Here is a 14,593-nt window from a genome sequence, read left to right on the forward strand (position 1 = left end):
TCTTAATTTTTTTTGCATTAGTAGGCCTTTTTTGCAATTAGCAAACAATTTATAAATTCTAGCAACATGCAAAAACTTTTGGTTCTACAAGAAACGGTGAATTTGGCATTTAATTACAAAGTAGACCATGCCAAGTCCTAGAATGACAATCAACCAAGGTAGACAGACTTTCCATCTGACAAATGAGGGTGATAATTGCTTTACTGGCACATGCAGAGAACTTATAAACAAGAAATTGATAAGAATTCTTTCAGATTCTTAGTAAGTCAGTAGCATATAGTATTCTAACATTTGCAGTAGCAGTAGCAGTATTATTCAGTGCAAACCCTTACTGAACCAGACTTGCTGGTGCTTTAACTCTAAGATGAGTATGACACAGGGTAACCCCTTGAGAAGCTTGCAGAAAAACATGTTTTTCTGTGTTGCATTTCTATGCAAGGTTGTATTTAAATTAGAAATTTCTGAGTATGTGTATAAGTTTTAAATTTTTATACATTGTACCCTATATAGGCCCAGAAAGGATATCAGGCAGTAACAAAAAAAAATCTATTAAAAGTATAATTTAGAAGCCAGGCTGATGGCTCATGCCTGTAATCCTAGCTACTTAGGAGGCTGAGATCTGGATGATAGTTCAAGGCCAGCATGGATAACTAGTTTGTGAGACCCTTTCTCCAAAATAACCAAAGCATCTCTTCTTGGCCTTTTGGCTAAGATCAATGCAAAATAACCAGAGCAAAATGAACTGGAGGTATGGCTCAAGTGGTGGAGTGCCTGCTTTGCAAACATGAAGTCCTGAGTTCAAACTCCAGTCCCACCAAAAACTATATATATATGTATACATATATATATATGTATACATATATATATATACACACACGCACGTGTGTGTGTGTGTGCATGTATGTATGTATGTGTATAAACACATATATAATTATAGGTATTGATGCTAATGAAAAATGACTCTAGCAAAGATAATTTTCTTCATCAGTTATCATTTATTTCTATTCCTGGATTATCTGAATTCCTTCTCAAGTTTATTCACCTGATGTCTAGGGAACATTGCACCCTCCCAACTAGGGAAATTTTAGGATATGCCTATGATGTCTGATCTCATCAGTGAATCATATGCTTGTAAAAAGCAATTGTATTTATTTTTAATATGTTCATAAGCCAGTTATTTTTGATAATGTAATTATACAGTTTAGTTTTTACAAATATAACAGGAGCATACAAACAAGGAGTTCTATCTATGAAAATTTGGTCAAAACTTTCAAAATGACTCAGTAAAAACTAGCGACTAAAAGGTAGGATTGCCAGATATTGTTGTCTCCCAAACCCTATACTATTCCCAGGCCATTTTCCATTATAGCCCTCACTGTAAATGTGAGGTCAGCTAAAATATTATTAAATTGATGTGGGCTTCTGATGCAGTTCTGACCAGTACGACATAAATGCTCAATAATTGGCATTGTCTTGGTTTTTTTCATGTTTCTACAGCAAAATATCATGTGTGGGATAGTTTGTAAACAACAGAAATTTATTTCTTACAGGTCTGGAGGCTGGGAAGTACCTGTAGATCCATTGTATGGTGAGGGTCCCTTTCTTGGTTTATAGACAGATGACCCTCTCACTGTGCCCTCACATTGTGGAAGGACTGTGCAAGGATGCTAGCGACTCTTTTGTAAAGGTACTAATCCCATTCCTGAGGGCTCCTCCTTTATAACTTCATTCTCAAAGAATCTCTAAATACCACTACATTGGAGATTAGGTGTTGACATATGAATGAGGGGGGTAGCACAAACATTCAGTCTATATAGCAGGTGGCTTACCTCATAAAGAAGGCACACATTCTGATGTTTGAACCTGTGCTGGTCATTTGTGACTATAACAGAAAGACCTAGAGAAAAAGTTCTTATTCTAGCAGCATATGCCATTTATCTCCAGACACTGTTTTATGAAATGAAGGAAGGAAAGAGGGAGAGAGAAAAGAAAAGAAGGAAGAAAGAGAGGGAGGAAGGGAGGGAGGGAGAACGGAAGGGAAGGAGGAAGGGAGGAAGGGAGGAAGGGATAAAGAAGGAAGAGGAATTTTATATAAGCCATAGGAATATTCTTTGGTTATTTGCAGTTGAGAGAGCATTCCTAAATGATATCCAATAGTGGTGATTTGAAACTTGAAAGATTTTGGATGAATTGCTATGGTTCCTGCTCTCAGCATACCAAAGCAAGAATGTTAAATTTGGAGTTGACCACAGTATTTCCAAGTTCAACTTATCAACCAATGGATATATATCTTTTGAGTTCACAGAATATCTTTGAAAATTCCAGATCTGTCTCTCTCGTATCTCCCTTAATGTAGATATTTACCATATTTTAATGCAGCCTAGATCATACTCCTTTTTGATTCCCATACTCTCTCATGTATATCCTTGGCATGAGATCTCCTTTTACTTTTGAATTGTGTTTTACTCTGATTTCAAATGATCATCACAATTGATTCCCGTTTTTCTTTTACATAATAACACTAGTAGTCTCACAAGGGAGCAGAGGATATTTGTAATGAACCAGAATCTGTCCTAGTTGTTTTAAATACACTATCTCCAATCTGCTCTACAACATGAGAATTATCACCTCTAAAAGATAAATAAATGGAGGATCAAAGAGCTAAAGTATATTATCAAAAGAGGAAAAGAGGAATTATACAAATAGATATACAAAAATCTAAGACTATTCTATGTATTTCTCTTTTGGTATCTAAAATCGAAAGATATTGCAAAGGGGGTGAAGAGATTTAGATATTCCTCAAGAGTTATGCTACATAGAGTGGTCCACAGATCAGCAGCTTCAGTATCACCTGGGCAGAATCTAATGCCCTGCATGAGATCACCTGAATCAAAATCTTCACTTAGATTCTTGAGAGATAACATATTATTTGAAAGAGTATGTTAGAGACAACTGAATCACTATCTTCTCAGATATCTAGTCTCTTTCCATAATAGAGGACCATTTGAGTGAATGTTTCCAGTCTCTTGTTCTCCCGCATAGAAGCTTATCCTGGGGCCATACATGAATTACAGCAAGAAGTCCATGCTTATGTGTACAAAAATGTCTTGCATTCTTAGACTGTCCTGCATCCAGACTGGATCAAACTAGGCCTCCTAATCATTGGTCCATTTCCTTAATTACAATTATGGATGTAAGATTACCAAATCACCCCAACAGACCACCCTAGCTTCCATCATTGTGCCTTTCTGACTTGCCTATAAATGGGTGTACCAGGCAGGCCCTGGGCTCTACCACTTGCTAGGTAAAGAAATGATTATCAAGGGTCATCTTGAAGGACTAAGATTCATATCGCCAGATCGCAAGGCCTAACACTAAATTCAGAATAGATGCTACTATCTGGCTTTAAGTCAAAGCTACATCTTCCAAGACAGTTTTCCTGAAGGCCTGAATTTGAAAAGAGATTATTAGAAACTCAGCCATTAATAAAACATATTCCAAAGCCTGCTTGATGGCTAGTTACCTCTGTGACTTTGGTTAAGAGTGTATTAGGCCTCCTAATTACATTCTCCCATTACCACTAGGGAACCATAGCAACAGGGTTCAAGTGTTTCTCAGAAGTTCCATTGAGTTCTTATATCTGATAATTAATTGCACAAATATTTTGGGAATAGATAACAATAATGTTCCATAAATTTCAAAGAGCTAGAAGAAAGGATTTTTGAAATATTTTACCATAAAATAATGAAAAACATTTGAGGAGATAGATAAATTTGACCTCATTTAAATGTTATACAATGCATATGTGTACCAAACATTGCATGGTACCTATTATTACATACAAATTTTATGTTTCTTATGCATCAGCTAAAAATAAATTCTTAAGGAAGAAAAAAAATTTTTTAAATCATGTTCTTTCATATATAAATTACTTGCCCTATGATTGTTAAGTGTGAACACCATCAATTCTCTCTAAAACACTCATCAGTGAATTTACATTTTCTTAACCAATACTTTCAAACTCTGGTCATGTAAAAAGTGTGGGATCATTGATTTAAATAAGTGGAAAAAGCAAATTGGTTTGATGTTATAAGGTTGTTGTGCATACTGATTTCAGCTGAAAAACATTCAAATATTTAAATGTCTTTATGACACTGCTTCCAAAATTATTTTGTACTTGTATTTGTAAAATCACATTTTAAGTGTTAATCAAATGGTACATTTAGATTAAAGCATGATGAATGGATATAGGGGAAGGAACACTGAGATTGGATCTAGAGTCTGTAACATACTATTTGCTAACTCTAGGGACCATGGAAATGGTCTTGTTTTCTTCTGATTTAACCTCTAGGAATAATGATGGGAATTGAATGAGATAATAAAATGTTTTTTCTATACAAAAGTATGGCATTATCTATATTTGAAATGTACTGTTCTATCTCAAGGGCTGCATTCTATCTTAAGACCAGTATGCAATGGAGTTCTAAAATGTAAGATTTAGCAAAAAAGCCAACATATCACCAACATATCATGACAATCAATTAAAATAATAATGTTGATAATAACAGCTAACATTTACAGAGCCCTTTTATTTTACAGAAACTCTTTGTAGCACTTTATGTATCTTATCTCCTGAACTACTGTTTATACTACAGATAAATACCATTATTTTTGTCAATTTTACAGATTAAAAAAACCTGAGGAATATGGAATTTAACTAATTTGTCCAAAGTCATAAAGTCATAAGCTAGTTAGTAGAGTACATGATCTATATCTATAAGTAAAAGTATATCTAAGTAGATTGAGTGTCCCCATATATATACATGAGCACGCATACATATATCTGTATTTAGGTCTCTCAAGCTGTCAGCCAGATATGCCAGACATTTAGTAAACAAATGATATTCTTTTGAAACATATGTTGTTAGCATGCTGTCCAAATAGCTTTTTGAAATTTGGTTTACTTTATTTGAATGTTAACCCTAAAAATGTGTGTGACACATTTCCCCTCTCCAGGAAATTGCAAAATGTATTTCCTTTCTTATTTTTATTTTGATGTGTTAAAAAACTGAGATGGTGATAAAAGAAATCTTTGCTTTAAATTTTGAGTTTCCAGTCTTATTTCTTCCCAATTTATAATCAAGTTTCTGGTATTAATTCACATGGCCTCAAGCACCACAGACCTGGGCAGCTGCCACAAAAGCTCCACTCTTTTGGGAGGATATGTTAGTGATGGAAAGCTGGAGATGTTTAAATTCACACTTCCAGAAGTAATAGAAGCCAAAGAAGACAGAATGGTTTGAAATAATTGTCAAACACTTAAAAAGTGTATTTTTTCAAATAGTTCTTTGATAATTCTGACACCTGTATGTTTTTAAGCCTAAGACCTGAATTAAAAATACATGGAAAAACATATATAAAAATGAACTATCTTTTATCCTGAAAGAATAAATAAAAAGAGTAAATTTTTTGAACAAAATTAAACCTTACCATAGTATCCTCTTGGTTTTCTTTAATCATTTATGTGGTATCTTCAGTTCATTTAAGAACAAAGGAGTAAAACATATATACATATAATATGCACATATTATATATGCATATATTTGCATATGTATATGCATATATATAATATATATATAAAATTTTTTGGTGGTACAAGGGTTTGGACTCAGTGCCTCACCCTTGCTAGGGAGGTGCTCTATGACTTGAGCCCTTTCAGCAGCCCTATTCTTTTCTTTTTCTCTCTTAATTTTATCTAAGAATATGTGTAACTACATAGTGAGGCATACGTATATATATGGAAATGCATATAAATGCATGTATAGGTATATAAATTTGTGTGTGTTTATTCACCACTTTTATTAACTAAATAAATTCCAAAAAGTAAAAAAAATAAATCCTTACCTAATTATCAATTACTTCCTTTTTTATACTTATATATATAAATACAATAATAAACATAAAATCAGACATTTTCATAAAATGTTAGTAACATATTTTCCCCAAATTGGAATTACATTAGAAAGTATAAGATTACTGTCATTAACGTGCTTTCCAAATTGCTGGCAAAAGAATGACCTGGTTGTCCTTCATAGGCACCATGCACCCATGTACTCTTTTCAGTGTTGGATTTTACTGTTTTTTGATCACTTTAAAAATGTGAAAAGTGACACTTTCATGCTGTTTTAATTTGCATTATTTTGAAAGCCAGTTAGCATGAAGACATTCCTATGCTTTCACACTCCTGATACTTTCTCTTTTCTGGTCTGTTCAGAGTCTTTGTATGTCTACTGGCTGGACTTTCACTGTTTCTCATTGATTTATTTGACAAAGGTTAATTTCTCTTATTTATTAAGCTTTCTGTTTTATATACTAAATTTTTGTCAGTTTCTACTTTATTTTCCTCAGATTTCAAAATTTTGATCTACTTTTATGATTTCTTATATTGCTTCCCCTTTCATAATTGAAAGTCCACTGAGATTTTATTTTAATTTTTTAGTGATTTTTGTAAAAAATTTTCTAATTTTAAAAATAACATACGTCCATTGTTTAAAAATATATATCTTATGTAATTAAAAATAGTCAATTATTCCACCACATATGTAATCTCTGTCAAAATTTATTATTTTAATTTCAGGTTTTTATCTAGGATATTTAAATTATATGGAATACAATATTTATACTACATTACAGATAATTCCATGATATATACATAATGCTATCCTCAATATAAAAGTTTATTTTTGGATTAGGATCCTTTGATTACTTTTGATTAGAAATTATTAGTTAGGGCAGAGAGAGTGGCTTAATTTGTAGAGCACCTGCCTAGCAAGTGCAAGGCCCTGAGTTCCATCACTAGTACTACTACAAAAACAAACAAAAATTTAGCCAGGTGCAGTGTCTAAAGCCTATAATCCTAGCTCTTTGGTTGGTGGATATGGGGAGGATCACAGTTAGAAGCCATGTAGGGCAAAAAGTTTGTTAGACTCCATCTCAACCAATAGCTGGGGCACTGTGGTGTGTGCCTGTCATACCAAAGTACACAGGAGGCTCAAATCAGGATTGTGGTTCTAAGTCAGTAGGGACAAAAAGTTCCTGAGACCACATCTCAATAGAAAAAGCTGAGCGTGATGGTATGTGCCTCTCATCCCAACTATGGTGAGAAGAATAAAATAGGATGAGGGCAGTCTAGATTGGCTTGGACAAAAAAAGAGACTATCTCCAAAATAACCAAAGCAAAAAGGGCTGGAGGAATGGCTAAAGTGGTAAACCACCTGATTTGCAAGCATTAACTCTTTTTAAAAAGGAAGGAAGAATGGAAGAAGGAAATGAAATGGAGGAAAAAGAGAAGGAAGGAGGGAAGTTGAGAAAGAGAGAGAAAGGGAGGGAGGGAGGGAGGGAGGGAAGCAGGGAGAAAGGAAGGATGGATCTGGATTTTTTTCCCCAAAACTTTTAAACAACTATTGACATTGGGGTGATATTCAATGTAAAACATGAGTTTTAAAATTGTATTTAAAGGACCTACATGAATCTTTCTAGGTTTATTTATCAATTCTTAGCTTTTTGTTGTTTTTACTAAAACTTTTTATCATAAATATTTCAGGAATTGATGGATACTTTCAAATTGTGTATTTTGTTGTTATTCTTTTCTGGTCATGTAAACATAATATACTCATTTACTTCCTAGGAAAAGTTGTGCTATATGTGAATAATCATACTTTTGCCAATATTTTACTCATTTCTTTTTCATGTCTTATTTTCCTAATAAGCTCTTTAAAATGATTTCATTACTAATAGTGATGAGAGTTCCAGTTATCTCCTGCCCTTGGTATGATGTCTTTATAGTTTTAATGTTAGCCAAAGCATTAGTACATATCTTAATATGCCAAAAAACTTATTTTATGATTCTCAATTTTATTTGGAATATTAACATTAGTAAATTTTCCCCTCTAGTGAAATACTGCATTATTGACCCAGTCTTAATAAGATTTATTTATTTTGAAACTATATTTGCATTACTAGATAAAACTCTAGTTGATGGCATCATGGCATTCATTTATAATATTTCTAGTTTCTAATTTCCCCCACAATTAAAAATTTAAAAAAAACATTTTCTTAGAGTAAAAGAAAATTATTTTTCTTATTTATATCTTATTAATTAATTAATGGCCAGAAAATAACTCTTGAATATCTGAATTCCACAAGTGGCTGGTTTCTTCATCTAAAGATAAGATCTTAATATGATTCTCCTATCTTATCTTTATTTAGTAATTCACAGAACCAAGATAAAGCAGGAGTTAGTTAATATATAACCACTTATCCCTTGCTGAATGATATATAAACAAACATTCTCTAAGATTATGTGTACTCTCTCAATGACTTGGTGATATACAAAATCATTTAATAACCTTGTTTGGTTTTTTCTTAGCCGTTTCTCCCAAGGCAAGTTCATCCCACAGGACAATCTGTCATTCCCTCTAACACTCTACCTTTCACATTTTTCTGCCTTCATTTACATCACATCTTCATTTGTAAATGTTTTTTCTTTATTTTCTACATGGAGTGCCACATATTTTTGTGTTTAAGAATCTACCATAATAGTTCCTTTTTCAAATTCTACAAGAAAAGTACTTCTTTCATATAGCCCTTTTATGGTAATATTATTTAGATGTCTTTGGCACTAGATTTTTAACTCATCCTGGATAACATTCTCATATTTACTTTGGTGTTGCCTGGATTATAGTTCTTTAGATTCTTTATATATAACAAGAGCTCATTAGCTCCTACAGTCAATGAATGAATGGTATGAGATTTTCCATGTCAAATTTATCCTGCTCCTCATACGTACTTCTAAATATACTATAATTTCAACTATATAAAATATAGTTTATAAAGCTCCTATACAAATTCTGTTGAATTAGGGTACACATTAGGACAGAATGGCAATGTCATTGTCATAGTATTTATGGACAATGTTCCCAAGAGTGAGGCTACTGATCTTATCTCAAGACATTTGGGATCTGCAGCTCACTTTCATTAGAGTCATTGCATGGACTCATATGGAGAGTGTTAAAGTAACTTCTGTATGTAGTCAGTTGTTTACAAAAACATTAAGGGGGAAAATTCACATACCTAGACCTAAACTGCCAGTCTCTAGGGAGACTTGCTTTTCAGTTTACCTGAAAAGAAACTTATTTAATAGTTGCATTAGTATTAAGAAGAATGACTTTTGCCACTGTCATTATCAGATACTTCTCAAACAATCTCACACAGATTGATTTTAGCTGAGTACAGATACCAAAGAGGAAGAGAATCATAAGATCAGAAAACAATTAAAGGAATCAATTGAATTTCTAGGAGTTTATTTTCTTCTTTCATGGAATACAAGGGAATTCAGTCATGGCTTATCAATTATTAATGCTATGTTTCTTTAATGCAGGGATTATAAGATGAAATAGTCTGTCTTCTGGCTGGCAGTGTTGAATCTGATTTTAGATGTGCTCTTTCCATTCACTGGAGACAGAGGAGAAAGGATGAAGAACGAGAGACACAAGTACACACAGGGCAGACAGTGAAGCTGGGGATAGTCAGCAGGAGAAGACACACGGAACTAGACAGGTGGTAGAAGTCCATGGCTAAAGGAAGTTGGGTGTAAATCCCACATCCTTTTGTTTGTCTTTATTTAAAACCCTAAAGAAGAACAAAAGAGAAACAGTTAAAAGAGATCATAAAAAGCAAGGGTCATGAACAATCTTATTGCCTAACTGACTAAAGGAGTTTAAGTCTGATGCAGTTCCCTAATGAAAATTCAAAGTAAAGAAATGCTAACTTTTAAATAGAAACACATGGAATTTTCTAATGGCAAATTTGGTTTTGTGTATGTTGGATGAGTTAGAACCTCAGACAAAAGGGAAAATTCTTTGTAAATTAATGAAAGTTAGCAACTAGGGCACAAGCCACTCTGAGAATTATAGCACATGTTTAAATAGTAGGTCCCTTGAATGGTGCTACAGAATATGTCCGATGATACTTCCAAAAGTGCCTAACATAGTACAGGAAACAATTTCAAAGTTTTCAAGGTTCAAGTCTGAACACAAGGAATCAAATAGTTTTATGGTCACACAACATTTTGAAACTGACAACACTATATTAGCTTGTGGTTTGTAGTTAACCAAGCGAATAATTTGACTTGGTTTATGTTTATGTTGATACAGTAAACACATTTCAAATAGCACCATAATAACAGAGTATTTTGAAATCTATGACCAACAAAACAAACCATATAATTACATATTTATGCTGGTTGCTGCTGACAATAGAATGTAAGCACAGAATACAAATGCTCAGAGAGCAAGGTTGGAATCTCCATAAAACAAATGACCCAAATGATAGGGGTCACAGCTTCAGGTTCTGGTTCCTCAGATGCTGGGCTCTTTCTTATAATCACATTCCAAAAGAAACAAGTTCATCATTTTTTACAATTAAACTGGAAATATTTGTTTCAATAAATACCACCAAACAACAACTTTGGACAAAAGTAGATGGAAAGTATTTGATCAATTTTGAGTGAAATGAAAATCTGCTATTTGAACTGAAGACTATTGCAAGCACCAAAAATATAGCAAACTATTTTTATGATAATAAGTAAGCAAGTTACTATTTTAGCTTTAGACTCTTTTTAACTCTATCATTTTCTCAGTCCAGCCTGCAATTAAACCTTTAACTATTAGTTTGATTTTCATTATTACATAATATCATGATTTAAATGCAGTGAGATGATTTAGCAATAAAATATCAGTGAATATAAGCTTACTTATTGAAATATGAGCTAAAAATATTACAACCATCATAGCTTATGAAAGTGAAAATTCTCCTACCATAATTTTGATAATCTAGTCAATAACCAGAGTCCTGATGTTCAAAATCAAATCATTCAAGGCCATAGTTCAGGTTGCAATGGCCAAGTGCCAGAGAGTGGGAGGTTTATAAACAACAAAAGTTGATTTTTTTCTAGTTGTAGATCCTAGAAGTGTAAAGTTAGGGACCGGTATTGTTGGGTTCTGGTGAGGACCTTATTCAAGATTACAGTCTACCAATTTTTTCTTGTATTCTCACATGACAGAAAGAGAGTGAGAGACCTCCCTGAGATCTTTTCTATAACAGCACTGCATTAGTATCTTACAAAAGAGGTTGAAAGAACTGTGTCCTGCCATGTGAGGAAGTTTAGAAGAAATTCTGGCAAATAACAAAAATAATTCTTAAAGAATAAATGTAAATATGAAAATAAATACATCAATCAAGTGAAATGGATTTAACAATCAAGACTACATGAATAAAACTGAAAATACTATGACAAGTAAAAGGAAAAGACACTAAAATTTTTACTTAGAGAAGGAATACTCAATACATAGACTAAAGAAAATAACAGTGATCATAGTCTGTGTCCACACTGCAACTGAGACTGTGCTTTTAAGTCTTTTATAATTCTATACATAGAAATTATACAGAAAGATAACAGCAAATAAGTAAAATACAGGAAGAAAAAATTAATGCTACCATGTTTTGTTACAAAATAAAGTAATGGAGATCAAGTGAACTATAGAAGAACTAGTAGGGTCTGAGTGCTGACTTAAAGTTGAACAGCTCAATGAAGTACCAACCAAAACAGCCAAATCCTACATGAAGTGTTTCATGTCTTTAAACATAATTCAAAGGAGGAATGTAGTGGAGGGGGTGGCCATTGTCAAGGTACATTGTAAACATGTATAGAGTTATCACAATGAAATCCAGTCATTTTATTAATGTATGCTAAATCAATTTCTTCAAGAATTTTAAAAAGTATAATATTGGCATATGGACTGTTGAAGAGCTTATTAGAACAGAAAACTCAGCCTAGCAACAGACTCACATTATATAACACACTTTTGACAAAGGTGCCAAGGTAATTTAATAAAGAAAATAATAGTTCTGTTTTTATAAAACAAATAGTGCTACAACAAAGATCCATAAGGGAGTGGCCGGCGCCCATAAGGCTTGGGAAGACGCGGACCAGGTGAGCTTCACGGTACTGCGGTTCCCCCACAGACAAGCCTGGGCCAGAGCAGCATAGCCCCCTGGACAGACTGACCTCTACCCGGGAAAAAAAGAGAAACTGAGTACTAAGCAATAAGAACAGTTAAGACACGCTGGAAAGAGGGTGGGGCGCCCTGAGCGCTGAAGATTGGGGGAAGGGATCCCTTCCTGGGACTGTAAATAAACAAGCCGGGCGGGCCGGAGAGGCTCTGGCGGGAGCGGGGCGCGCCAAGCAACCAGGAGCAGGGACGCTTGTGAGAGGAGGGAAGACCCACTTCCCACGTGAACTGTAAATAAACACACAGGCCTGACAACGCGGGGCAGTGTCACCTTTCCCAGTGCTTGGAAAGGGGAAAGCCTGTAGCAGATGCCCCCGCACAGGAGAACTCTGAGCAAACAAAGCCTGTGGGACCAGGTGAGTGCTAAGCTCACCCCAGAGATCTGCATAAATAAGGCCTCCAGCTACAGGCTGAGAGCAGCAGGCAGGCAAACCACAGTTGCAGATACCACTCTCAGAACTGTCTCCAGATGCTTTTTTTTCTTTTTCTCCCTACCTTTGATGAGAGAACAACCGAATTACACCTGCAAGTCGAAAAACTTACTGAAACTGTATTGCATTTGAACTGGGGACACTTGGTGGGGCTTTTTTTTTTTTTCTTCTATATGTGTGTGAGTGTAGTTTTGTTCTACTTTATGCATCCCCTTTGATGAGACAACTACAGAACAACATCTGAGGCACCAACTCCAGGACTGGAGACTGAGACGGACATCCAAATTATTAAGACTGAAATTGCATTGCATATAAACTTGGAAGTTTTTTGGTTTTTTTTTTTTTAATTTTCTATTTTCCATTTTATTTTAATTCATTTTTATATATAGATATTACTTTCATATACATATTTTTAATTTTTTTTATCTTTGATTTTCAATCCTCTCTCTGTCTCTCTATTGTCTGTTCAGCTTACTGTCGATTAGTACACTAACACTCCCTGTTTATACCTTTGAAACTCTCTTGTCTGATACCTTGTTCTGCTTTCTCCCTCTTGTCTGTATATTTGTTTTCCCCTTTTCTTTAACTTCTTGCTTTCCATCTCAGCTCACTCTTCCATTCTCAATATTACCATTGTTATTATTACAAGCTAGAAATTACTTAATTACACACAGTACAGGGACAGTAACAACACCAAGGACAATGACAGGAAGACAGAAAAAACAAGGAAACCAGTTTCCCCACAGCAAAAAATTAGTACAGGAACCAGAGGGGAATGAAGAGAACAGAAACTCAGAGCCAGACTCGAACAAAATGAAGATAAACTATGCCAAAGGACCCAATGAAGCCCACAAGAATAATTTAAAAGAAGGCATACTACAAGTACTCAATGAGAATTTTAGAGAGATGATACTGGATAGGGTCAACCAAAATGTACAGGAGACACTGAAGAAATTCCAAGACAATAAAAATAGAGAATTTGAAAAAGCAAAAGAAGAAATAAAGGAAACCATAGAAGCACTGTATAAACACCAAAGTGAAAGAGAGAACACAATGAATAAATGGATAAATGAACTCAGGACAAAAATAGACAACAATAAAGAAGAAAACAGCCAGGATATAGAAAACCTCAGAAAAAAGAACGAAACAGAACTGCAAAACAAAACGGAAGGCCAATCCAGCAGAACAGAACAAACAGAAGACAGAATCTCAGAACTTGAAGATGAAATGGTAATTAAAGGAAAAACTGAAGAACTATTAATTAAACAACTCAAGACCTGTGAAAAGAAAATGCAAGAACTCACTGACTCCATCAAAAGTCCAAACTTGAGAATCATGGGCATCGAAGAAGGAGAAGAGGTGCAAGCGAAGGGAATGCGTAATATATTCAACAAAATAATAATGGAAAATTTCCCAAATCTAGAGAAAGATATTCCCATACAAATGCAAGAGGCCTCCAGGACACCAAACAGACCAGATCAAAATAGAACTACTCCACGACATATCATCATTAAAACAACAAGTTCAGAAACTAAGGAAAGAATATTGAAGGCTGTAAGAGAGAAAAAACAAGTAACATACAAAGGTAAACCCATCAAAATCACAGCAGACTTCTCAACAGAAACATTAAAAGCAAGAAGAGCGTGGGGTGAGATCTTCCGGGCACTGAATGAAAATAACTTCAACCCCAGGATACTCTACCCAGCAAAGCTATCATTCAAAATAGATGGAGCAATAAAAGTCTTCCATGATAAGCAGAAACTAAAACAATATGTGACCACAAAGCCACCATTACAAAAGATTCTGCAAGGGATCCTGCACACAGAAAGTGACACCCAACTTAACCATGAAAAGGCAGGCAGAACCAAACCACAGGATAAGAAAAAGCAAGACAGTAGAGAGTAACATCAAGTTAGGTACACACAATCAAACCTTCAAACAACTAAGATAACTAAATGGCAGGAATCACCACATACCTATCAGTACTAACACTTAATGTTAATGGACTTAATTCACCCATCAAAAGACACC

At 34.4% G+C, this 14,593-nt stretch overlaps 1 long non-coding RNA gene across 4 annotated transcripts in view; it reads right to left on the reverse strand.

Annotated features, from left to right (window-relative positions):
- Nucleotides 1-9,345: 9,345 nt before the first annotated feature.
- LOC141423291 (uncharacterized) overlaps nucleotides 9,346-14,593 on the reverse strand; it is a 389,841-nt gene continuing 384,593 nt past the window's right edge. For all 4 annotated transcript variants that reach the window (XR_012448025.1, XR_012448027.1, XR_012448024.1 and 1 more), the window contains one exon: nucleotides 9,346-9,690. This is a non-coding gene — a long non-coding RNA (uncharacterized lncRNA). The remainder of the gene's footprint in view (nucleotides 9,691-14,593) is intronic.

The sequence above is a fragment of the Castor canadensis genome, chromosome 5, assembly GCF_047511655.1.
Source record: "Castor canadensis chromosome 5, mCasCan1.hap1v2, whole genome shotgun sequence".
Lineage (NCBI taxonomy): Eukaryota > Metazoa > Chordata > Mammalia > Rodentia > Castoridae > Castor > Castor canadensis.